General features: G+C 46.6%; 2 protein-coding genes and 1 long non-coding RNA gene across 3 annotated transcripts in view; 1 reads left to right on the forward strand and 2 right to left on the reverse strand.

The window, feature by feature from the left end:
• LOC115468279 (E3 ubiquitin-protein ligase TRIM39-like) overlaps positions 1 to 26,771 on the reverse strand; it is a 1,086,936-nt gene that overhangs the window by 449,315 nt on the left and 610,850 nt on the right. The window lies entirely within an intron of this gene.
• LOC115468284 (E3 ubiquitin-protein ligase TRIM39-like) overlaps positions 1 to 26,771 on the forward strand; it is a 384,146-nt gene that overhangs the window by 114,735 nt on the left and 242,640 nt on the right. The window lies entirely within an intron of this gene.
• The window catches only part of LOC115468322, a 306,189-nt gene that overhangs the window by 36,766 nt on the left and 242,652 nt on the right, over positions 1 to 26,771 (reverse strand). The gene's annotated exons all lie outside the window — the stretch shown is intronic.

Here is a 26,771-nt window from a genome sequence, read left to right on the forward strand (position 1 = left end):
TCCTAGTACTAAAAGACACATGTTTCGACATCAGGAGGTTTTTTGCCAACGATGAAGCAGTCCTAGCTCTTTCTCTGCCTTCATAGCAGAAAAGGTGCTTGTTGAGGCTTTTTCCTCCAAGAATAATTCTATATGTGAGTAGTGGGCTTACATGACATGACTCTTTGGTTTATACTAAGAAGAAAACCCAAATATCAACATTACCAGCATCTTCTACTCCCCCGACATACTCTCCTGCCAACACCTGAATTAGAAAAATCAGCTGCTATAAAAGACGAACACATGAATAGTGTAGATGACTAATGTCACTTCATAGTGCTAATAAGCTAACAAATAGAAAAACATGCTCAGTGTATATAACAACAAGCAGGTGTCTTGTCCCACCAATTTCAGCACCGAGTACAAATGATGAATAAGTATAAAGTGTGTATAAATAAATAAAATACACCACCTGAGCAACATCATTAGTAATACAACTTTGTATTTGTTATCCACCGACTGGGCAAATGCCTTTGACGGTACTATGTAAGCCACATTGAGCCTGCAAATAGGTGGGAAAATGTGGGGTACAAATGCAACAAATAAATAAATATGAACACAGCCAATGGCTTATAAAAACTAAACAGACTATCTTGTAAACTACATAAAAACAAAACGAAAAATAAATGGGATGTAAAACAATCAAAAATTACACCAAACGCTAAAGTGAGAGCTCCACTTTTACCAGCTACTGAGAAACTCACAAAAGAAAACTCTCCCTCCAACACTTAAACTACAAAGGATCATCTGGGAAGGCTGCTATTTTGAAAAAAATGGACAAATGGGAAAAGAGCAGTCTTTTTCTCATTATTATGGTTGCTTTAAAGGGTGGGGGGGAGTGAAAAAGGGAATGGTTTGGTGTGGGAGTATGGTTGTTTATATGACTGGATTCATATGTTGTGGATTTTGCACTAAAATTAATAAAAAATTATTTAAACATAAAAAATGCTGACTGTCGTGGGCTGATTATCGGCTGGATGATGTCACGTTCTTACTTTATAACAGTTGTACCATCAGTTCTGCCCAAAGCAACAATGACCTTGTGTTGTCTATTGTCACTCCTGTTTGAGTGTAACCTGAAGAAGGAATGGGTGATAAAGCAAAGCTTATTTTATTTTGTTCCATTGCACCCTGGAAGTCATGGGTTTACTATATCATAAACTTATTCCTGGGATAAGCAGAAGAAAATCTGTTTTACTCTTTTGGGACCTTGCCAGGTATTTGTGACCTGGATTCACCAGTGTTGGAAACAGGATACTGGGCTTGATGGACCTTCAGTCTTTCCCTGGATGGCAAAGCTTATGTATGAATGTACTTATAAGACAATTGAAGGACATTTTTATAATTCAAAATCTCTAACATTTCTCTCTCTCTCTCTTTATTTATTTAGATTTTTACGAAAGAAAATCACATCCTGCAGGAATAGGTAAGTTTTATTCAGTTAGAAACATATATATTTTAGGGTGGGCAATTAACGTGTTAATAACACTATTAATGCATTAATCTTTTAATGCATACCATGTTTTTTGAATCTGCCTGGGTTTTTTTTTTAATGCTGACCCACCCCTCCCCCACACTTACCTCTACAGCAGGGCTCGGGATTTTTTCTTCTTCTTTGCAGCTGCCTCAAATTGCTTCTCTCCCCCTGCATGGACAGGCTGTTCAGATATTTGAGCTGCATGGTGCATGAACTTGGGGAAAGTCTCTTGAGACTTGAAACTGCGAGACTTCCCCAAATTCCTGCACTGCGTGACTCGAGTATCTGCAGAGCCCAATCACTGTGCAGGGCGAGACAAGGAGTTTGAGGCAACGCTGAGTCTGAGCCCTGCTGTACCAGTAAATGTAGGGATTGGGGAAGAGAAACTTGGTGAAGGCTAGGCATTGGGACATGAGAGAAACTAGGTGAAGGCTGTTTGAAATTTAATTTTTTAATGCTCAAAATTCTGTGATTAAGCGCACTTAATTGCATGTTTAAAAGTTTTAATCATTGTCCACCTCTAATATATTTTTTATATCATTATACTTATTTCTCTTCTCTGAGATCTGATCATTGTTCATCTTTATTTTAATGCAGATTGGTGGGTGGAATGTGGCAGATATACAGGTAACAATCTGATATATAATAATTATACAAAACCATCAAATCCACTAATGTGTTTTTTGACTGTGATCCTGCTATACAGACACCTACAGCCAGTGTTAGGGATTATTTTTCACTCTGTGATAGAGAAGAGAATGTGTGTTTCCCCTGATCAGGGTCAGGGAGTGATCTCTCTGGCTCAGACCTGGCAAGTTTCCCACATTCATTGGGAGACTCCCGTTTTCTCAGGTTATCTCTGAAACTTCCACAAGGGAGTGAATGACTTCCACTCAGCAGTCTGTGACAGTCCCAGGACTTTTCACCAAATGATACAGTACAGTTTGCTTCTGGAAATAGTCACCAATTATCCTAGAGTGGCCAAGAGGGATACAGTAAATAGCTTTTTATCATTGCCTCCAAAAACTGCTTTCAAAATGGAATAAACATTTAATCTGATGACCAGATTAAGATAAGAACTGTTTCCACCTGAATGATACAGTATAGTTTGCTTCTGGAAATAGTCACCAAGCATCCAGGCGGTGAGTTACAAGCTACTTGTACCAATCGTAAGACAAAGAAACATGTGATGTGTGTTAGTGACAAAATAGGTGTGTTCGATAAGCTTCATTCCAGCATGTCTGTTTCTGCCATTGGCTGCGAGTTAAAGTGTAATGAATCAACAATCCGATCCATCCAGCAAAAAAAGGAAGAGATTCAGTGGTCTGTTCGTGAAGCAGAACCAGAAAGTTCCAAAACAGCATCTTTGCTTCGTGCTGAGTCAGTAGAAAAGATGGAAAAGCGGTTAAATTTGTGGATAATGCAAATGGTGGATTAAAAAAAAAAAGCAGCACTGTTGACAGCATTGCTGTGAGGATGAAACCAAACAGATTTATAAACACATCACCCAGGGTCAGGAAAGCGTGAAACCCTTTTCTGCTAGTTCTGGCTGTCTTGTGTTGGGGTCTGGACCCACCTTAGCCAAACCCCAACTGATTACTGCTAGAATACCCACGTTCTTCGATTTGTTTCTTACGCTAATACACTAATAAAACAAATAGTACTTACTCACTCAGAAGTGAAATAAAAAGAAAAGTTTATTCTGGAAACAAGTAAATTGTAGCTCAAGCAGAGCCTTATAGCAAGTCTGAAATACAGAAAAGAAATTATTAGACTTCCTTGGGTCCACTCCAGTTCACTGCCCTGGAAACAAGGAAGCCCAACCTACATAGATTTCCCTCATTTTTATACAATTGATTTAGTACATGTTATACAATAATCCGGAAACTAATTACCATCTTAGCACATCCCACTAACCAATCATCTTCATGAAATTACCTCTATATCTAAGACTCCAAAGAACACACAAGTAACATGTTCAATCAATTGGTTAGTGGAATATATTACCCCAGCTACACATAGATGTTTTTGGGTCTGAGTCTTTAATGTTTTGTTTTACTACTCAAAGCCAATTAGTGGATATAAGAGACTCATGGCTACTTATGAGAAAGTAATTGGATTATTTGCCAATTCAAATACAGTTCATTGGTTTCTCATAAGGAGAGAGCAGCTCTGTGGCCGTCTCTCTGACTTGAAGTAGGAAGTACACTCATTTTTATAGGTCCACTCGGGATATAGAGAATATGACAGTAAGCACCCCTGATTGGATCTGTGTTAATGTCATAGTTAACACTGATTGGCTATGGTAACGAAGTGGTTAGTACTTTACTGGAAAAGCTAGCACTACTACTTAGCATTTTTATAGCGCTACAAAGCGTACGCAGCGCTGCACAAACATAGAAGAAAGACAGTCCCTGCTCAAAGAGCTTACAATCTAATAGACAAAAATAAAGCAAACAAATCAGTTAATGTGTAGAGGAAAGAGGAGAGTAGGGTAGGTGGAGGCGAGTGGATACTAGTGGTTATGAGTCAAAAGCAATGTTAAAGAGGTGGGCTTTCAATCTAGATTTAAAGATGGTCAAGGATGGGGCAAGACGTAGGGGCTCAAGAAGTCTATTCCAGACATAGGGTGCAGCAAGATAGACTGGGCAAAGTCTAGAGTTGGCAGTAGTGGAGAAGGGAACAGATAAGAAGGATTTATCCATGGAAAAGCTAGCACTAGACCACCCCTTACTGGAAGACTTAAGCCATGTTCCTGCAAGACCCCTCATTTCTACATTTTTGACCATATCTTCCTCAAAATACTTTCTATGGCACCTGGTCATCTTCCTATGAAGCCATCTTTGTTCTGTTTTTCCAAAAAACGTCTGTTACCACCATATTACCACATCCATTCAGCTCTGCAAGTTAGCCAAGATGGCTGCTGCCCTTGCTCCACGTCGGATGACGGCTGCCGGACTAGGGAAACCGAAACATGCCTGATTCCTCTGAGCTAACCAAGATGGCTGTGGTCTTGCTCCAAGTCGGATGACGGCTGCCAAACTAGGAACCCAAAACCGGCCTTCCCCAGAGTAATCCTCGTCCTAGCCGGGAGATGCGTCGTACAGGTGAGGGACGTAACAGCTTCAGACTGAACAGTTTCTAATCCTTTCCTCACACGTGTGAGAAAAACAGGACTCTTAACACCCACATCATATAAGCAGGTAATATTTGGATGACAGGGTTCCTTTCATATATAAATATATATATATTTTGATTACCTGGTGTTAAGATTTACATGTCTCATTGGGCTATTAACACTGGTACACAGCTTTATAGTTGTCCAGTGGCAGTGGTATTTTCTTTTGTTTTGGGCCCTTCTTAATACCTGGTGGAAAGTTCTGCATGGTCTCTAATAGTCAATTGATCGGAACTCTACAAATCTTGCCATTATGACTTAATTCCTTTTAAGAATTTTCTCTCATGGCTGTAGTATTATACAGTGTTTTTTAAGAACTGCAGAAATTTTTCTCTATATGCATAGAGTAGATTATTCAGATGCCATGGGAATATATAAACTCTCTCATATTCTCTGAGGGACAGTTCTGTCTACCAAGCTCCCAATCACTCAACTGCCTTAGCAGGCATGCTTTATTCATGTCTTCCCTTCTTTTCCAACTGTCTTGAAGCCTCTCATATTTCATTTCAGCTTTCTTCTAGTAGTTACAGAACATATGACCACTTAGAGAATAAGGTTATCCTTTCATTTTGCATATTTTCCCACTTAAGGATAGTGGAAGGTCCTCAAACCATCTAATTGTGTTTTTCTCTTCTCTATCAGTTCAGCGTTGGCAGATTATAAACATTCTGGTTTGGTCCAGTATGACCATCCATACCATCTCCTATCCCTTACTTTTCCTTAGAGATCTTATTTTCTTGTCTCAAGCTTTCTTGAATTCTGATACAGTCTTGTCTCCTCCGCCTTCAACCAGTGTCTCTGGCACAAACTCACCTTTTCCGTTACAAGTATTTTCCAAGTCTGTCCTTTTTCATTTTCATTCTATGTGCCTTCACTCCAGAGCTTCCTCTCAATTGGAAGGGGACTTACTAACTTCCTATGCATTTATGCCATAGGTTCATAAGTATTGCTATACTGGGAAAGACCAAAAGTCCATCAAGCCCAGCATTCATATCTAGTGGGTTTGGGTCTGGTACATCTCGGTGAGGGAGGAGGCATGACCATGGTACGAGGATTGGGGAGATCCAGGAAAATTAAAGGCAGGTGAATCAGACATCCATACTGTGCAAATTTTGCTGTCCGGAGCGTGCTACCGTAGCTGGTGGACACCTATATTTGAAACTTAACCAGCTATGGGATGCCACAGAGATAGGGCTGGGATATGTAGCCCTATTTAGGTAGTGTCCTTGGTCACCCTTCATCTCCTCCCCAGAACCCAGAAAATGGCTAGTTTTTTGTTAGCATTAACCGGTCATTTGCAGCAGTATTCTCCCTTCTGTTCTATTTTAGATCTAAAACAATCTTCATCACGCTCTCAGAGTCACAATTTTTTTATGGCGACTCCTCGGTCAGTCTTAGTGGCAGTTCGGCAAGGAGAGTATTTAACTGCCTTGGAGATGTCAGAAGCTTATTTACATATTCCTAGTCGGCAGGCTCATCGCAGATTCTTGCGCTTTACGATTCTAGGTTGACATTACCAGTTTCGTGCCCTGCTCTTCTGTCTCGCGGCAGCTACGCGCACTTTCTCCTTAATTATGGTCATAGTAGCACCACCACTCATGAAACAAGGGATCCTCGTCAGCTCACGCACCGAGTGGTGCATTTCTTACAGTCTCTAGGTTGGGTGATGAATGTAGCCAGGTCTCTCTTTTGATTTCTCATTTGAGCTCTCATATCTCTAATTTTCTTTCTTTGTGTAGTCAGGTTGGCGCAGAGTCTTTCGTCTCCTCTGCAAGCATCCCAGTTTATATTTTTTCTGGATGGCCACTTTCTAGTTCCCAAGAAGGAATTTTTCCTTCATCATATTTGGAATCTCAGGGCCGTCAATCGCGCTATTTAAGTATCAAGTCGTTATCACAAGAACCTTCGTTCCATCATAGGGATGCTTCGTGCAGTACACTTTTTGGCGGAAGCTTGTTTGTATATTTTGTTTTTTCTTGGGGACCATAACAGTTCGTCTACCTTTGGTTGAATTTTGTTCCCCTATTGACAAGCAAGGCGGTGAGAGCTATATTGGTATTTGCCATGGCAATGGGTTATGTCATCCGCCTAGGAGGAACTAAGAGTATACTCTTGAGATTGCAGTCAGTGAGGCTCTTGGCATGGGTGGACATTCGCGTAACTCCCTTTTCAGCCACTCATGTGACGGCAGTCGAAATGTTACAAGCCATTTTTTCTTAGTTGTCTCACCCTGGATTCAAGTGTTTTTTTAACGACACTTCAGGGCTATCTCTTTTTTGCCTTCTGGCTCACAAACATTTCTTGCTTCTTCTGTCCAGTAACAGTCTCGATGGAGCCAGGGATAGATGCCATCGGTTAGCAGTAGTCTTTCAACCTTCTATATGCGTTGCCTCCGTCAATTCACTAGGTGTAGTCTCATTTAAAAAAAAAAAATTCCATCTTTCATCCATACCAGGCTTTATTTAGTCTTGTGGTTTGGCTTTTTTGCGGGCTTCATTACTTAAGAGCGCATTTTCCACTTCAGTACTTCTTTCTATGCGGCGGTTGCGTTGTTGGGCCTCGTCTCTCTCTTTTTTTCTCTTCTCCTGCAGATTGCAGCTCTTTCCTGTTTCTGAGGTCCGATACGGGGTAATTTTTTTGCCTCGTCTTTTTGGATGTTCTCGCTTACTTCAAGGATCTTAGTCTCCTTCGCCCAACAGTCCGAGATCCTCTTCAGCTCACAGTCTTATTCTTTCAGCTCTCATAGCTCCTCTTTCTGGGCTGTTTTTTCTTCTGGTCTCCTTTACGGTTTTCCACTTAAAGCACTGTTTTCTGGTACCCATTGTTTTTCTTCAAGGTTTTTTTCTCTTAAAGCACTGTTTTCTAGTAGGCATCGTTTTTTCTTTGAGATTTTTCCTCTTAAACCACTGTTTTCTAGAAGCCATAGCTTTTTCTTTAAGGTTTTCCTCTTCAAGCAGTGTTTTCTAGTAGCCATTGCAGCAAGTAGGTCTGTGTGTGGAGTACTTCTACAGTTGGTTACTTCTTTTCGGCCTACTGTAGTTTCGCGTTTTCACCTTTCCCAATCAGTTTTTTCTTAGTGGTTTTTGTCCTTCTAGCCAGTAAGGGTTTGGTTGTTTCTGTCCCGCTATATCTCGACGGATTAAGGAAATGAGAACTTCTATTTGTCTTCTCACTGGGAGGGCGGTTGCATAGAGTATTACAACATATTCCACAACTTCAAAAGTGGGATCTTTCCTTACTACAGCGATTTTTGGTGCCCTCGGTGCACATTTGTAAGGCGGGAACCTGGGCTTCACTTCATTCTTTTGCTCATTGAGACAGACTACATGTTAGTTGTCGCCAGGAGGCAGCCTATGCAGCATGGATAGTTCTCTGCAGTTTTCATAGAGTCCCTCCCTTCAGGTTACTGCTTTGGTACTTCCCATCAGTCCAATCCTGGTCCGGTCCGGAGGGACGCTAAGGAAGGAGAAATTAGATCTCTTACCTGCTAATTTGCTTTCCTTTAGTCCCTCCGGACCGGACCAGGCCCCTCCCATGTTCTTTCAACTCTTTAGATTCTTTTGTTAAGTTTGGGAGTGTATTCGTTCTTTTACCACACGTGGAACGATTAAAAAAAAAAAAAAAATCAGATGCTACTATGTATATAAACTTTTACGTAGTCCATTCCACTTCTCTGGTGGTTGCTGGGGAGCTCAGTCGCTGGAATATATATAAAACCTTAAATAAGCCATTCCACTTCTCTGGTGAGAGTTGCTGGTGAACTCAGTTGCTGGAATATATATAAAACCTTAAGTGAGTCATACCACTTTCTGGTGAGAGTTGCTGGTGAGCTCTAATGTGAATGGGCCATGCCACTTCTCTGGTGAGAGTTGCTGGTGAGCTCTAGTACTCGGCTTTGCCGAGGAAGTTGTGCCTGCTAGGATTCCATACGGCACAGAAGGTCTTTCTTTCTTTCCTGCTTTGTTATTCAAATACTGAGGCTAAGGTCACATCACCAGGGCTCCTATTGGCTCTCTAGAGTCAGAGTTTTTCTCAGTCTCCACCTGCTGGTAGGCGAGCACAATCCATCAGTCCAATCCTGGTCCGGTCTGGAGGGACTAAAGGAAAGCAAATTAGCAGGTAAAATCTAATTTCTCCTTTTCTCTTAAGTTTATTTTTCCCTATGAAAAAGTATGTTTTCTAAATATTGCATGTCTGTATTTCCTGTTCAAATGTAACAGCATGTTTAATTTGATTAAAACCAATACATTTAAAATAAAAATAAATCTAAAAAAATAAACGTCTATAAGTTTCTGATTCAGCTGCTCACTGGGAACACATTTCGTCGCAGCTTGGAGCAAGACGTAGGTAATTTTACCTTTTTTTCAGTGGGCAGGGGGTTCCCAAACGCTTCCCTTGTGGAATTGGTGGTGGAGGTTAAGGGCGCAAAAATACGTTTCCCTTCCGCATTCGCGTGGTCAGTGGTGAGGCGCGGGGTGCGCAGGCAGAGACGCCTTATTTGACCAGATTCTAACGGAGGACTTCCGAGTTCACCGGGCCTTCTGCCCTTGGGGCGTCGACGGCTTCCCGGCATGGCCGCCCTTTCTCCTGTGGGCGCCCATCCCCCGCTAACCGCCCTTCCTCCGTTGGCCGCCCAGCCTACTTTAGCCACCCTTGTTTGGGCGGTGGTTATAAAGTTAAGCGCTCCCGCAAGGCTCCTTGGCGGAGTGACACATCGGTCGCCATTTTGATGGCGCAGCGCTCCTCTCCCTCTTTCCTCAGTTTTGAGGTTGAGAGCTCTTCTAGGGCCTTTGCCCAGGCCATGGAGGTACACGATCAGGAGGGATTTTCCCCTGAATTTGTTTTCTTGCTGCATCAGGCCTTCAGCTGCAACGCTGCTCCTGCTTCCCGGGCCTCTTCTGTGGCTGACAAGGGTGAGGTGCCCGCTCTGTGCTAGCGCCCACGAGTGGAGCCTTCTGTTTTGGAGGATTCCGTCTTATCTGAGGTAGATGAGGGCAGCGTCTCTGAATTCTCCCAGAGGTCCTTTGGGGATTTAATGGAGGAGGCTGATCATCGCTCTGTTGGAACAGCTGACCCCTCTGTAGCACGGCCTTTCCGCTCTGTGGAGCTGCCTAACCTGTTGCTTCAGGCTATGAGCATTCTAAACATTCTCTCTCCGGAGGAAGCGCCTCCCTCGGCCTTGGCTGGTTCCTCCATTATGTTGGGAACCAAGCACCCTCCCAGGACCTTTCATATACATGAAGCCATGCATACTCTAAAAAATAAGCGGCGAGCCTCAAGGTGGCTCGGGCTATGTCTCGGCTGTACCCTCTGCCAGAGGGCGAGCGAGAGGCCTTGCGCTGGCCGGCAGTGGACTCTCTGATTACGGCCGTGACTGAAAAGTCGGCACTGCTGGTGGAGGGTGTCACTGCTCTCAAGGAGTCTCAGGACAAGAAGCTAGAGGTGGCCTTTAAGTTGGACTTTGAGGCGGATGCCTTGTGCTTGCAAGCCTCAGTATGCTGCTCATATGTGGCCAGGGCGTGCCTGTCTGTGTTACAGCGGGCTTCTCCCTCGGTTCCTTCCTTGAGGGTGATTTGGTGGGTCCTGGAGTCGAGCTTGGCATACTTGGCAGACCTGCTATATGATGTCTTGAGAGCCTCGGCTAAAGGCCTTGCTCAGACAGTCTCCACCTGTAGGTGGTTTGGGCTTAAGCATTAGTCTGCTGATCAAACCGAGCTTCTCATTTTCCCCCCCAAACCCACCTCCCCACTCCCCCCGTTTTCTATTTCTGTTGATGGATCTCTCATTCTCCCCGTCTCCTCAGCTCGAAACCTTGGGGTCATCTTTGACTTTTCTCTCTCCTTCTCTGCTCATATCCAGCAGATCGCCAAGACCTGTCGTTTCTTTCTTTACAACATCCGTAAAATCCGCCCCTTTCTTTCCGAGCACTCTACCAAAACCCTCATCCACACCCTTGTCACCTCTCGTTTAGACTACTGCAATCTGCTTCTTGCTGGCCTCCCACTTAGTCACCTCTCCCCTCTCCAATCGGTTCAAAACTCTGCTGCCCGTCTCATCTTCCGCCAGGGTCGCTTTACTCATACTACCCCTCTCCGAAAGTCGCTTCACTGGCTCCCTATCCGTTTTCGCATCCTGTTCAAACTTCTTCTACTAACCTATAAATGTACTCACTCTGCTGCTCCCCAGTATCTCTCCACACTCGTCCTTCCCTACACCCCTTCCCGTGCACTCCGCTCCATGGATAAATCCTTCTTATCTGTTCCCTTCTCCACTACTGCCAACTCCAGACTTCGCACCTTCTGTCTCACTGCACCCTATGCCTGGAAAAACTTCCTGAACCCCTACGTCTTGCCCCATCCTTGGCCACCTTTAAATCTAGACTGAAAGCCCACCTCTTTAACATTGCTTTTAACTCATAACCACTGGTAACCACTCGCCTCCACCTACCCTCCTCTCCTCCTTCCTGTACACATTAATTGATTTGATTTGCGTACTTTATTTTTTGTCTATTACATTGTAAGCTCTTTGAGCAGGGACTGTCTTTCTTCTATGTTTGTGCAGCGCTGCGTAAGCCTTGTAGCGCTATAGAAATGCTAAATAGTAGTAGTAGGGTTCTCAGACAAGGTCATCGCCACTATGCTGAGAGCACGGAAGCACTCTACCTCCACAGCTTACACTAGGGTCTGGCGTACCTTTGAATCTTGGTGTAAGACCAGCTCCCTGTCGCCGTTCTCGGCTCCAATGGTTGCAGTGCTGCAAGACGTTCTGGAGAAAGGACTATCGCTCAGTTTGCTTAAAGTCCAGGTGGCGGCTATAGCTTGTTTCAGGGGTCGCCTGAAGGAGGACTTCCCTGGCCTTCCAGCCAGATGTGGTGCGTTTTCTGAAAAGAGTTAATCACCTGCAACCTCCTGTGCACTCAGTGACACCTGCGTGGAATCTCATGCTGGTGCTTCGGGCCTTGCTGAGCCACCCTTTGAGCCTTTATCGGCTATCTCTTGAGGACCTCACGTTTAAGGCGGTGTTCTTGGTGGCAATCACTTCAGCCAGTAGAGTTCCGAGATCCAGGCGCTCTCGTGTCAGGAGCCGTTCCTGCGGTTCACGGAGGCTGGGTGGTTATTCGCCCAGTTCCTTCCTTCCTGCCCGAGATTGTTTCTTGCTTTCATGTGAATCAGCAGCTGTCTACCCTCCTTCCGTAGGGAGGATTATCCAGAGTAGTTTCGTGCCCTCAGATGCCTGGATGTTAGACAAGTCATCAGTAAATACTTGGAGGTGACTAACGATTTCCTATTCAGCTGAAGGCTCATCCTACTAGAGCGCAGGTGGCCTCTATGGCGGAGTCCAGAGCCGTTTCCTTGGAAGAGATTTGCAGATCGGCCACTTGGGCGTTGGCCCATACCTTCTCAAAGCATTTCCACTTGGATGTGGCTGTTCGTGCCGAGGCACAGTTTGGAGCATCAGTGTTGCGCTCAGGGATTTCTATGTCCCACCCTGTGTAGATACTACTTGGGTATATCCCACCAGTCTAGGGATTGATCTGCTTGATGATATGGAAGATAAAATTATGTATCATACCTGATAATTTTCTTTCCATTAATCACAGCAGATCAATCCATAGTATCTCCCAGATGTCTGTACTGTTGTTGTTTATATTTCAGTTATTGTTCATGAGGACTTCGTGTGCAAGTTCTTCCAGTTGGATTTTATGTTCAAGTTCCAGTCATTGTTCATGAGGACTTACTTAGTGTTCAGGTTCTTCCAGTTGGATTTCCCTTGAGTTGGGACAACTTTGTGTTACAGTGAGCTGCTGCTTCTCCCCTTCCCCGTTTCAGTGGTGGCCGGGTTGAGCTCTAAATTGCTGGTGCTCCCTCCCGCTTCGGCGGTGTTGGACAGCCTTGTATCCCTCCCGCTTAGGCGGTGGTAGGGTAAGCCAGCTCCTCCCATGGTTGCGATAGTAGGATATGCCATTTCCCCCCGCGTCGGAGGAGGTGAGTCCCCCCCCCCTCCCCCGCTTGGCGGTGGTGGGTTGATGGGTGTGTCCCTGTGTGGGTGTAATTCTCTTCGTTGGTGATTCCTGCGGATGGAGCTTTGATATCGACCATACTGAGGATTTCCTGGCAGCATATGACCACATATAGGGAGGCAAAGGTTTGCTCTCTATCTCCACCTGCTGGTAGATGGACACAACCCACCAGTCTATGGATTGATCTGCTATGATTAATGGAAAGAAAATTATCAGGTATGATACATAATTTTACTTTGCCCCTGGTACAAAATAAGTACCTGAATATATATAAACCGCTTTGAATGTAGTTGCAAAACCTCAGAAAGGCAGTAGATCAAGTCCCATTTCCCTTTCCCTTATGACATCACAATATCAGAAGTGAGCCAAGTATCAGGCAATCAAGCCATTGTGACATCACTGATGAGGTTGGCTCTTATTGGTGGAATGAGTGGAGGAGTAAGCTAGTGGTTAGTGCAGTGGACTTTGATTCCGGGGAACTGAGTTCGATTCCCACTGTAGCTCCTTGTGACTATGGGCAAGTCACTTAACCCTCCATTGCCCCTGGTACAAAATAAGTACCTGAATATACGTAAACCGCTTTGAATTTTTTTGGGTGGCAGAGCCGGTGGTGGGAGGCGGGGCTGGTGATTGGGAGGCGAGGATAGTGCTGGGCAGACTTATACGGTCTGTGCCATGAAATAGACTGGTACAAATCAAGGTAAGATATACACAAAAAGCAGCACATATGAGTTTAATCTGTTGGGCAGACTGGATGGACTGTGCAGGTCTTTTTCTGCCGTCATCTACTATGTTACTATGAATGTAGTTGCAAAAACCTCAGATAGGCGGTATATCAAGTCCCCTTTCCCTCCCTGTACATCTAGCCCTGTCTTTGGCCGTTTTCAAGTCCAAACTTAAAGCCCATCTCTTTACCACTGCTTTTGACTCCTAACCACTACTCACTTGCCCTGTCCTTTTATCCTCATCTCTTTATTCCCTTACCCTTATTTGTTCTGTCTGTTTACCTGTCTTATCTAGATTGTAAGCTCTTTGAGCAGGGACTGTCTTTTTTGTGTATGGTGTACAGCGTTGCGTATGCCTTGTAGCGCTATAGAAATGATAAGTAGTAGTAGCTCATATTTGTGTTGTTTTGAGAGTACGAGGATGACGGCTGAGTGGGGGGAAGGGAAACATAGAATAACCTAAGTGGCTTCAAAGTTTTGATGTCATCCCATCTCCTGTTTTTATCCAACCTCCTTGGTATGACTAGACTGATTTCCAATAGGGAACACTGAAAAGCTGATATCCAATAAGGTGAGTCAGATCTATGAGGCAGGAAGGTGATAATAGCCAATAGCAGAGCTCTTGTCATTGAAAAAGTGATTGACTGAAAAACCAGCAAATAAGGGTTAGAGGTAGGTGCAGGAGCAACCAATGAAGGTTAAAGGCAGAGCTGGGTGTGTGAGGAGCCAATGAGGGTTAGAGGTGGGTGTGTGATGAGCCAATGAGGGTTAGCGGTGGGTGTGTGATAAGCTAATGAGAAGTGTTTGCTCATGTTTATTAATGTGTCTCTTCTCTGCAGTAAATGTGACTCTGGATCCTGAAACCGCTAGTCCTGATCTCGTCCTGTCTGAAGATGGGAAAAGTGTCACATGGAGAAACACAGGACAGAATGTGCCGGACACTCCTCAGAGATTTGATGATGAGCCCTGTGTGCTGGGGAGTGAGGGCTTCACCTCAGGGAGACATTACTGGGAGGTGGAGGTGGGGGATGATCATTTCTGTGAATTGGGAGTGTGTAAAGACTCTGTGAGGAGGAAGGGGGAGATCAAACTGTCACCTGGGGAAGGATTCTGGACAGTGGGGCTGTGGCATGAACAGAGTTGCTGGGCCCTCACCGACCCTGAGACCCAGCTCCCCCTGAGTGAGTTCCCCAGGGCAATGGGGATTCTGCTGGACTATGAGGCAGGAAAGGTCTCATTTTATGATGCAGATAATAAATCTCATCTCATCACCATCACTGACTCCTTCACAGGGAAACTCCGACCTTTCTTCGGGACTTATTCTGAAATTCCTCTGAGAATCCGCCAGGTACCAGCCTGGAATTAAACAGCAGGACTCAGGATTAACATTCCCAGACTCTCTCTCTGCTTGACAATTTGTAGTTATGTTACCAGAGTCTTATGTACAAATAAATCTGGGAAGCTATGCTGCTCTTCCTTATCCTATATAATAATTCTCACCTCCAACATTCTGAGGCTGCCTGGAACCGTGGATCCCTCGGAGATGGTCTGGATCATGTAGTAGACAACAGTGACGTAACACAACCCACACCAGATTGGCCAGTAGAAGGGAGAGGGGCGGAGCCTCGATACAGGGAGCAGCGAATCAGTACAACACTGGGAATGCACAGCAGCAGGAACAGAAGCCTCTCTCACACAGTCACTCTCACATACACTCAAACATACACACTCAGAGGAAAACCTTGCTAGCGCCCGTTTCCTTTCAAACAGAAACGGGCCTTTTTTACTAGTGATTTCATAAAATCCAGCTTCTTTCCTGATTTATTTCCTGAGGGCCCCTTTTACTAAGCCGCCCAAAACCCACACCTACACTACCGCAGGCCACTTTTTACCGCAGCTTAGTAAAAGGACCCCTTAATCTGAAGTCTCTGGCAGGATTGTGAGAGGTGGAAGAGTTTTCAGATTTGTGTTAAACATGTTCAAATCGATCACTGCCACAGAAATATTAAAGTTTGAGGATTTCTTTCTTTCCTGTAACGGTGGAAACCAGAAAACTTGCAGAGTTTAAAACATGAAATTACCTATATAATAATTTGTACCTCAAGGTTCTCTGGCTGTCTGGGTTCGTAACATCCTGACATCAGCTCGCCTCCAGCGTTCCCTTCCCTCTCACTGTCCCGCCCTCGCGTAAAGACAAAATGACGTCAGAGGAGGGCAGGACACAGGGAGAGAAGGAGTCCCGAAGGCAGGCGATCTGCTGCTGCCTGCAGCGCTTTCACACGGAGGTAAGAGACGCTATGATTTCAATGCAGGGGGCCTGGCCCGGTGGCGGACGGAGGAAGGCGGGTGGAGGGGGGGAGCGGCGGTGACCTCAGGTGGGGCGGTGCCCTGGGCCGGGCCCAGTCTCTCTGTGGCCCTGATGTTACCTCGGGGTTCCATTGCTGTCTGCCTGCCTCTTGTCATTACTTCCTGATGGGAGGGCGGGGCAGTGAGGGGGAATGGAACACTGGACGCAGGCTGACGTCAGGAGATGCCAGGAACCCAGGCAGCCTCAGAACGTTGGAGGTGCAAATTATTATATAGGATATGAGGGACAGAGATGGGATCAGAGCCTGTGAATGTGATGTGAGGTTTCAATTTAACAGTGAGCGTGACAGAGATGGGACTAGAGCTCATGAATGCAAGGAGAGATCTCAATGGCACAGAGAGCGGCAGAGATGGGATTAGAGCTCATGAATGTAAAGAGGGTTTTCAACGACATTGTGAAAGTGACAGATGGTAGAAGATATTGTGAAGATATAGGGGCCCTTTTACTAAGCCGCGTAGGCACATATGTGCGTCCTATGTGCGTCAGTTTTGAATTACTGCCCATTTTCTAATCGCACCCACTATGCGTCCCAGAAAATTCTCCTGTGCGGCACTAACCGGGCAGTAATCGTCATTCTACGTGCGCTGATGATTACCACCCAGTTAACACATGAGACTTTACCGCTAGTTCAATGGATGGTGGTAAGGTCTCAGGCCCAAAATGGACACACGCCAGTTTTAATTTTGCTGCACATCCATTTACGGCTAGAAAAAGGCCATTTTTGCAGGTGAGCTGAAAAATGGACCTACGCATGCCTAATACACGCGTCTACACCTTAGTAAAAGGACCCCATAGTGAATAATATGAAACTCTACAGCTCTATCCTCGGGGGGATCAAGAACCATGAGGTATATTAAGAGACTGTAAGCTCAGTAGGGCAGGGACTCATTGTACTTCTATGTATTCTGTCTTTTATGATGTCATAAATACTGATGGTCAGCAGTGGGTTCAGATCCTGGAGAACTGGGTTCAATTCCCTCTGCAGCTCTGTTGCCCCAGGTACAATATATAACTTAGACTGTCAGCCCACTAGGGACAGTGCAAAGTACCTGCAATAGAAATTGTAAACCCCATAATCACCTCAGGGGTCACTTGCAGTATATAAAGCACTGAAATAAATAAATAAAAGCTGTTTTCTATTTAATTTTCTGTTTGTCACTGTTCATAGTTCCACAGATGTTTCCTGGGCGATCCCCGCTAATACGGTTCAAGACCACTGTTAAATAGATGGCCGCTCATGTAGATGGCCGGCGCCGTTTGATTATGCCCCTCTATGATACTATATGTGTTTTAAATCTATATAGACTCCTGAAAATGGCACCACCAGTGCCGAAACAAGGTACCTTGTAGAGTCTTTACTCAAATAAATTATATTTCACATATTGGACGTCTCTAGTCTGCTTTTTGAAGAACCTGGTTCTGTTCCCACTCCTGTTCTTGCTCCTGAGGCTTTCTTCAGATTTCTACCTCCAACCATTGATACAGCTCTCAGAATTACGGAGTCTCTGTGCCCTGGGGCAACACTTCTGAACATCTGACTGTGAGTAAATTATCTGTATTTATTCAATAAAGGACATTTCAGAAAATAAAGAGGCTTCAGGTGTGTGCTGGTGTTCCAAGGTTATACTTCAAGATATTGAGACTTTACAGTTCACAAGTCTTAAGAGGATTGACACTGAGAAATTAACGGGCTTAGACCCCTTCATTAAGTCCAGCATGGCCCTTTCCAGAACCTCACCTTCTCTTCTCCCTTATGGTCTAGAACCTCACACTGTCTTCATGCAACCTTCTCTGTGGACCAGCTCCTCAACTCTCTTCACCCCACCCCACCCCACATGGTCTTGCACCTCATCTTATTTACTTATTTATTTTATGTATTGCATTTGTATCCCACATTTTCCCACCTCTTTGCAGGCTTAATGTGGCTTACAATATTCGCTTTCCTAGCCGCAGCAGCACACTGAGCAGAAGGTTTCAGCGTATTATCGACGATGACACCCAGATCCCTTTCTTGGTCCGTAACTCCTAACGTGGAACCTTGCATGACGTAGCTATAATTCGGGTTCTTTTTTCCCCACATGCATCACCTTGCACTTGCTCACATTAAACGTCATCTGCCATTTAGCCGCCCAGTCTCGTAAGGTCCTTCTGTAATTTTTCACAATCTTGTCGCGAGTTAACGATTTTGAATAACTTTGTGTCAGCAAATTTAATTACCTCGCTAGTTACTCCCATCTTCTGATCATCCCCCTGTTAGCCATGCGGCCATCCTTCCTGGCACCACAACAGCCCCAGAAACCCCCACTCTACACTGCTGGACTGCCTCAGCCTGATCCCAGTGCTCCTTTCCCATTTTGCAGTCCACACCACTCTACCTCTCTGCAAGAAATACAATGTTACAATTTTCCATTGTTACACTTACAAAATATAATGTTACAATTTTCCATTGTTACACTTACAAAATACAATGTTACAATTTTCCATTGTTCCACTTAACAGATTGAGAACCTGCCTGTTTTTCAGCTAATAAGGAAGCGATACTTATAGTATGGAAACTATTTTTTGTGGTTCCTTATTGGCTGAAAACATATTATAAGTAACGAGGCAGATTGAATTCTACTACTCTCTTATTCTGGTGATTCAGGGGACTGATGTAGTTAGAGGAACAAAAACCCTGCAGAAACTGACTCAGAAGGAGACACAGACACCCACCTTCAGCTCTTTCTCTTCAGTAGATTTAAACTTCAGAAGATCTTCCAGATCCTTTCTCAGAGGCTCCAGGTGCATTTTAAGTTTTTCCTGTGAACATTAAACATCATTGATTAGCATGTGATTATTTTTATAAACACAATTTCAGACTTGACTGTAAATGTGAGATGTCCCTTCCAATTTAGATTGTTTCTTTGAAAGAACTGAAGTCTGATGGGTCAACATTCAAAGTGATATAACCAGGCAGGATAAGCTTCACCTGAAGTATTGTGTTCAGTTTTGGAGGCCGTACCTTGTGAAGGATGTTAAAAAAATGGAAGCGGTGCAAAGAAAAGCTACGAGAATGGTATGGGATTTGGGTTCCAAGACGTATGAAGAGAGACTTGCTGACCTGAACATGTATACCCTGGAGGAAAGGAGGAACAGGGGTGACATGATACACACGTTCAATATTTGAAAGGTATTAATCCGCAAACAAATCTTTTCCGGAGATGGGAAGGCGGTAGAACGAGAGGACATGAAATGAGATTGAAGGGGGGCAGACTCAGGAAAGATGTCAGGAAGTATTTTTTCACAGAGAGGGTGGTGGATGCTTGGAATGCCCTCCCGCGGGAGGTGGTGGAGATGAAAACGGTAACGGAATTCAAACATGCGTGGGATATACATAAAGGAATCCTGTGCAGAAGGAATGGATCCTCAGAGGCTTAGCTGAAATTGGGTGGCGGAGCAGGTGGGGGGAAGAGGGGTTGGTGGTTGGGAGGCGAAGATAGTGGAGGGCAGACTTACACGGTCTGTGCCAGAGCCGGTGATGGGAGGAGGGACTGGCGGTTGGGAGGCGGGAAATACTGCTGGGCAGACTTATACGGTCTGTGCCCTGAAAAAGACAGGTACAAATCAAGGTAAGGTATACACATATGAGTTTATCTTGGGCAGACTTGATGGACCGTGCAGGTCTTTTTCTGCCGTCATCTACTATATTACTATGGTTAAATCATGCTGAACTGGCCATGAACCAATATTAAACAGCACTTAACCCAATAGTGCCACTGAATATTGGCAAAAGTTCTGTCCAGGCAGTGGAGGGAGGGGTGATTCGGGGGCAGAGTCAGGGTGGAACTGAGAGATATGCGGGCACCAGTAATATTCAGTTCCAGTGCCCCATATCTAACCAGGTAAACTGAACCATGAACAAGGTGTCCTAACCAGGGATTTAGACTATCTCTACTACTACAACAAATCATTTCTATAGCGCTACCAGTCGTACGCAGCGCTTCACAATAGAACATGAAGAAAAGACAGTCCCTGCTCCAAAGAGTTTACAATCTAAATCAGGACAGACAGGACAAATAAGGGTAGGACAGACAGAAGGACACATAGGGAAAGGGCCTATTGAAGAGAGGAAGACAAGATAAAGGTTACGAGCAGGTGACAAGTTAGGAATTAAAAGCAGCATCAAACAGGTAGGCCTTTAGCCCAGATTTGAAGGCGGCCAGGAATGGAGCTAGATGTAATGGCTCAGGAAGTCTATTCCGGGCATAGGGTGCGGCGAGATAAAAGGAACGGAGTCTGGAGTTAGCGATGGAGGAGAAGGGTGCAATTAGGAGAGATTTGCCTAGTGAACAGAGTTCCTGGGAAGGAGTGTAGGGAGAGATGAGGGTGGAGAGGTAGTGAGGGGCAGCAGAGTGAATGCACTTATAGGTTAATAAGAGGAGCTTGAACTGTATACGGAAACGGACAGGGAGCCAGTGAAGTGACTTCAGAAGAGGGCTGATATGGGCATAGCGACTTTGGTGAAATATTAATCGTGCAGCAGAATTTTGAACAGATTGAAGAGGAGAGAGATGGCTGAGTGGAAGACCTGTGAGAAGCAAGTTGCAGTAGTCCAAGCGAGAGGTGATGAAAGTGTGGATGAGGGTTCTGGTAGCGTGCTCAGAAAGGAGAGGGCGAATTTTGGTGATATTATAGAGGAAGAAACGACAGGTTTTAGCAATCTGTTGGATATGTGCAGAGAAGGAGAGGGAGGAGTCGAAGATGGCCCCAAGGTTACGAGCAGATGAGACAGGAAGAATGAGTGTGTTGTCGACAGAAATAGAGAGTGGGGAAGGAGAGAGGTAGGTTTAGGTGGGAAGATAAGAAGCTCAGTTTTGGACATATTGAGCTTCAGGTGGCGGTAAGACATCCAGGGAGCAATGTCAGACAGGCAGGCAGATATCTTGGCCTGTATTTCTGCCAAGATTTCTGGTGTGGAGAGACAGATCTGGGAGTCATCAGCGTAAAGGTGATATTGAAAACCATGGGCTGAGATCAGAGCACCAAGGGAGGAAGTATAGATGGAGAAAAGGAGAGGACTAGGACAGATCCTTGAGGTACACCCACTGAGAGCGGGATAGAGGAAGAGGAGGATCCACCAGAGTATACACTAAAAGTATGCTGAGAGAGATAAGAAGAAAACCAGGAAAGAGCAGAGTTCTGAAATCCAAGTGAGGACAGCGTGCCAAGGAGTAGGCTGTGATCAACAGTGTCAAAAGCAGCAGAAAGATCGAGAAGGATTAGGATAGAGTAGAACCCTTTGGATTTAGCCAGGAGTAGATCATTGGAGACTTTAGCAAGTGCTGTTTCAGTTGAATGAAGGGGGCGAAAGCCAGATTGGAGTGGATCAAGAATAGCTTGAGAAGAAAGAAAGTCGAGGCAGCGACGGTGGACAGCATGTTCTAGTATCTTGGATAAGAAAGGGAGGAGGGAGATGGGGAGATAGTTGGAAGGAGAGGTAGGATCCAGAGAAGGTTTTTTGAGGAGTGGGGTGACTACGGAATGTTTGAAGGCATCAGGGACAGTCGCAGTGGAAAGTGACAGATTGAGGATATGACAGATGAAAGGGGTGACAGCAGGAGAGATAGTGTTGAGTAGATGAGTGGGGATAGGGTCAGTGGGGCAGGTGGTAAGTTTTGAGGATGAAAGAAGAAGTAAGGTTTCTTTTTCAGTGATTTCAGAAAAGGAAGAAAAGAAGGCAGGGGTAAGAGGGTTGAGAGAGTGGACTAAGGGAAGAGGGGGTGGAGCTGGTTGCGAATTGAAGTTTAATCTTGTGAACCTTACTGTGAAAGTAATCAGCCAAAGTCTGGGGAGAAAGTGAAGGGGGAGATGGAGGAGAAGGCACTTTAAGGAGAGAGTTTAGCGTGGCAAAGAGACGTCGAGGGTTCGAACCAATAGAGTTAGTGAATTGGATATAATAATCCTGTTTGGCAAGTTGAAGAGCAGATTGGAAGGAGGTCAGCAAGAATTTGAAGTGAATGAAGTCAGCATGGGCACGAGATTTAAGCCAAAGGCGTTCAGCAGAGCGGGCACAAGAGCGTAGGTAGCGGATAGTAGGGGTCAGCCAAGGCTGGGGTTTGGTACGTTTTACAGGACGAGACACAGAAGGAGCGAGAGTGTCCGAGTGGATGACAGAATAGTATTATAGGAAGAGACAGCCTCATTGATGGACTTGGTTGATATAGCAATAGAGAAAAGATTAGAGATATTGGAGGACAGGGTAGAAGGGTTAATAGCCTGTAGATTCCTAAACATGTTGGTTAGAATAGGATGGGACCGAGGAGGAGGGTGTCTAAGTGTGAAAGTAAAAGGATGATGGTCAGATAGGGGAAGAGTTGAGGCAAGGAAATTGGAGGGTGAACAGTTGGAGAAGAATACAAGATCGAGACAGTGGCCATTCTGGTGAGTAGGGGCGGTGGAGCACATTTGTAGATTGAAGGAGGATGTTAAGACAAGAAATTGAGAAGTATAAGAGTTAGAGGGGTCATTAACATGAAAGTTAAAATCCCCAAGAATGAAGGAAGGAGATGAAGGTTCAAGAAAGAAGGAGAGCCAGTCATCAAAGTCAGTGAGAAAGGAAGAGGGGGATTTAGCAGGGGGTCGATAAATGACTGCTACCCGGAGAGGCAGAGGAGCAAATAGACGGATCGAGTGGACTTTGAAGGAAGAAAAACAGTGAGACTGAGGTGGAAGAATGGGTTGAAATTTACAGGAGGGTGAGAGTAGTAGCCCGACACTGCCTCCACGGCCAACTGAGCGAGGAGTATGGAAGAAGAGATAACCTCCATGACATAGGGCTGCAACTGACAGGGTAAATCCAGGTTTCAGTTAGCGCAAGCTGATATGACAGATAAAGAGATCATGGATGTAGGAGAGATTGTTGCAGACAGAGTGAGTGTTCCATAGAGCACAAGAGAAGGGCAGAGAAGAAGGGGGTGGAGAGGAATAGAAATAAGATTGGAAGTATCATGATAAGGCCTGTACGAATAGGATGAGGGCTGATGTGGGGGACCAGGATTGGGATTAATGTCACCAGCAGAGAGCAGGAGAAGGAGTAAGAGAGTACGGAGGAGAGTAGGAGAGGAATGACGACAGCGACGAAGGCGAGATGTATTCAGGTAAAAAGGCGAGGGGTGAATTGAAGGTTGAGAGCTGTGAAGAATTGTGAGGAAAAAAGAGATGGTGAGGAGAGGGGTAGAGAGGTGATGAATACAGAGGGAAGACAATGTGTTCCTACAGTGGGAAGTGGTTTCATAAGGAGGAACAGATTGGGAAGGGATTGTGCCAAGAAGAGCAGGTGTATAGGAGCCATAGGAATAGCAGATTATGGTACAAAAATGCTCAGAATAAGCTGAAGGGGGTGGAGGTTCAGATAGGCTCGGAGCGATTAGGAGGGGGATGGTAGAGGCAATAGAGGTAATAGCTAATAATACAACATAATACAATTCATGGTAATGCATATACAGTAGTAGAATAGCCAATAATAGTAGACAGTTAGATAGCTAGACAGTTAGCTAATAGTCACAGAGTTGAGGCAGCAAGGCTGGAGGCTGGAACAAAGGAGTAGAGGTTGTAGGATTGGATTTTAAGCTGCAGGCTGGAACAGATGGAACAGGCTGGAACAGAGGGTGCAGGCTGGAACAGATGGAACAGGCTGGAACAGAGGGTGTAGGCTGGAACAGATGGAGCAGGCTGGAACAGAGGGTGTAGGCTGGAACAGATGGAACAGGCTGGAACAGAGGGTGCAGGCTGGAACAGATGGAACAGGCTGGAACAGAGGGTGCAGGCTGGAACAGATGGAACAGGCTGGAACAGAGGGTGCAGGCTAGAACAGATGGAACAGGCTGGAACAGAGGGTGTAGGCTGGAACAGAGGGTGTAGGCTGGAACAGATGGAACAGGCTGGAACAGAGGGTGCAGGCTGGAACAGATGGAGCAGGCTGGAACAGAGGGTGTAGGCTGGAACAGATGGAACAGGCTGGAACAGAGGGTGCAGGCTGGAACAGATGGAACAGGCTGGAACAGAGGGTGCAGGCTGGAACAGATGGAACAGGCTGGAACAGAGGGTGTAGGCTGGAACAGATGGAGCAGGCTGGAACAGAGGGTGTAGGCTGGAACAGATGGAACAGGCTGGAACAGAGGGTGCAGGCTGGAACAGTTGGAGCAGGCTGGAACAGAGGGTGTAGGCTGGAACAGATGGAACAGGCTGGAACAGAGGGTGCAGGCTGGAGCAGATGGAGCAGGCTGGAACAGAGGGTGTAGGCTGGAACAGATGAACAGGCTGGAACAGAGGGTGCAGGCTGGAACAGATGGAACAGGCTGGAACAGAGGGTGTAGGCTGGAACAGATGGAGCAGGCTGGAACAGAGGGTGTAGGCTGGAACAGATGGAACAGGCTGGAACAGAGGGTGCAGGCTGGAACAGATGGAACAGGCTGGAACAGAGGGTGCAGGCTGGAACAGAGGGTGTAGGCTGGAACAGATGGAACAGGCTGGAACAGAGGGTGCAGGCTGGAACAGATGGAGCAGGCTGGAACAGAGGGTGTAGGCTGGAACAGATGGAACAGGCTGGAACAGAGGGTGCAGGCTGGAACAGATGGAACAGGCTGGAACAGAGGGTGCAGGCTGGAACAGATGGAACAGGCTGGAACAGAGGGTGCAGGCTGGAACAGATGGAACAGGCTGGAACAGAGGGTGCAGGCTGGAACAGATGGAGCAGGCTGGAACAGAGGGTGTAGGCTGGAACAGATGGAACAGGCTGGAACAGAGGGTGCAGGCTGGAACAGATGGAACAGGCTGGAACAGAGGGTGCAGGCTGGAACAGATGGAACAGGCTGGAACAGAGGGTGCAGGCTGGAACAGATGGAGCAGGCTGGAACAGAGGGTGTCGGCTGGAACAGATGGAACAGGCTGGAACAGAGGGTGCAGGCTGGAACAGATGGAACAGGCTGGAACAGAGGGTGCAGGCTGGAACAGATGGAGCAGGCTGGAACAGAGGGTGTAGGCTGGAACAGATGGAACAGGCTGGAACAGAGGGTGCAGGCTGGAACAGATGGAACAGGCTGGAACAGAGGGTGCAGGCTGGAACAGATGGAACAGGCTGGAACAGAGGGTGCAGGCTGGAACAGATGGAGCAGGCTGGAACAGAGGGTGTCGGCTGGAACAGATGGAACAGGCTGGAACAGAGGGTGCAGGCTGGAACAGATGGAACAGGCTGGAACAGAGGGTGCAGGCGGGAACAGATGGAGCAGGCTGGAACAGAGGGTGTAGGCTGGAACAGATGGAACAGGCTGGAACAGAGGGTGCAGGCTGGAACAGATGGAACAGGCTGGAACAGAGGGTGCAGGCTGGAACAGATGGAACAGGCTGGAACAGAGGGTGTAGGCTGGAACAGATGGAGCAGGCTGGAACAGAGGGTGTCGGCTGGAACAGATGGAACAGGCTGGAACAGAGGGTGCAGGCTGGAACAGATGGAACAGGCTGGAACAGAGGGTGCAGGCTGGAACAGATGGAGCAGGCTGGAACAGAGGGTGTAGGCTGGAACAGATGGAACAGGCTGGAACAGAGGGTGCAGGCTGGAACAGATGGAACAGGCTGGAACAGAGGGTGCAGGCTGGAACAGATGGAACAGGCTGGAACAGAGGGTGCAGGCTGGAACAGATGGAGCAGGCTGGAACAGAGGGTGGCGGCTGGAACAGATGGAACAGGCTGGAACAGAGGGTGCAGGCTGGAACAGATGGAACAGGCTGGAACAGAGGGTGCAGGCTGGAACAGATGGAGCAGGCTGGAACAGAGGGTGTAGGCTGGAACAGATGGAACAGGCTGGAACAGAGGGTGCAGGCTGGAACAGATGGAACAGGCTGGAACAGAGGGTGCAGGCTGGAACAGATGGAACAGGCTGGAACAGAGGGTGCAGGCTGGAACAGATGGAGCAGGCTGGAACAGAGGGTGTAGGCTGGAACAGATGGAACAGGCTGGAACAGAGGGTGTAGGCTGGAACAGATAGAACAGGCTGGAACAGAGGGTGCAGGCTGGAACAGAGGGTGCAGGCTGGAACAGATGGTGCAGGCTGGAACAGAGGGTGCAGGCTGGAACAGATGGAGCAGGCTGGAACAGAGGGTGTAGGCTGGAACAGATGGAACAGGCTGGAACAGAGGGTGTAGGCTGGAACAGATGGAACAGGCTGGAACAGAGGGTGCAGGCTGGAACAGATGGAGCAGGCTGGAACAGAGGGTGTAGGCTGGAACAGATGGAACAGGCTGGAACAGAGGGTGCAGGCTGGAACAGATGGAACAGGCTGGAACAGAGGGTGCAGGCTGGAACAGATGGAGCAGGCTGGAACAGAGGGTGCAGGCTGGAACAGATGGAGCAGGCTGGAACAGAGGGTGTAGGCTGGAACAGATGGAACAGGCTGGAACAGAGGGTGCAGGCTGGAACAGATGGAACAGGCTGGAACAGAGGGTGGAGGCTGGAACAGATGGAGCAGGCTGGAACAGAGGGTGTAGGCTGGAACAGATGGAACAGGCTGGAACAGAGGGTGCAGGCTGGAACAGATGGAACAGGCTGGAACAGAGGGTGCAGGCTGGAACAGATGGAACAGGCTGGAACAGAGGGTGCAGGCTGGAACAGATGGAACAGGCTGGAACAGAGGGTGCAGGCTGGAACAGATGGAGCAGGCTGGAACAGAGGGTGTAGGCTGGAACAGAGGGTGTAGGCTGGAACAGATGGAACAGGCTGGAACAGAGGGTGTAGGCTGGAACAGATGGAACAGGCTGGAACAGAGGGTGCAGGCTGGAACAGATGGAGCAGGCTGGAACAGAGGGTGTAGGCTGGAACAGAGGGTGTAGGCTGGAACAGATGGAACAGGCTGGAACAGAGGGTGCAGGCTGGAACAGATGGAGCAGGCTGGAACAGAGGGTGTAGGCTGGAACAGATGGAACAGGCTGGAA

This window comes from Microcaecilia unicolor, chromosome 4 (assembly GCF_901765095.1).
Source record: "Microcaecilia unicolor chromosome 4, aMicUni1.1, whole genome shotgun sequence".
In the NCBI taxonomy this organism is placed as follows: Eukaryota; Metazoa; Chordata; class Amphibia; order Gymnophiona; family Siphonopidae; genus Microcaecilia; species Microcaecilia unicolor.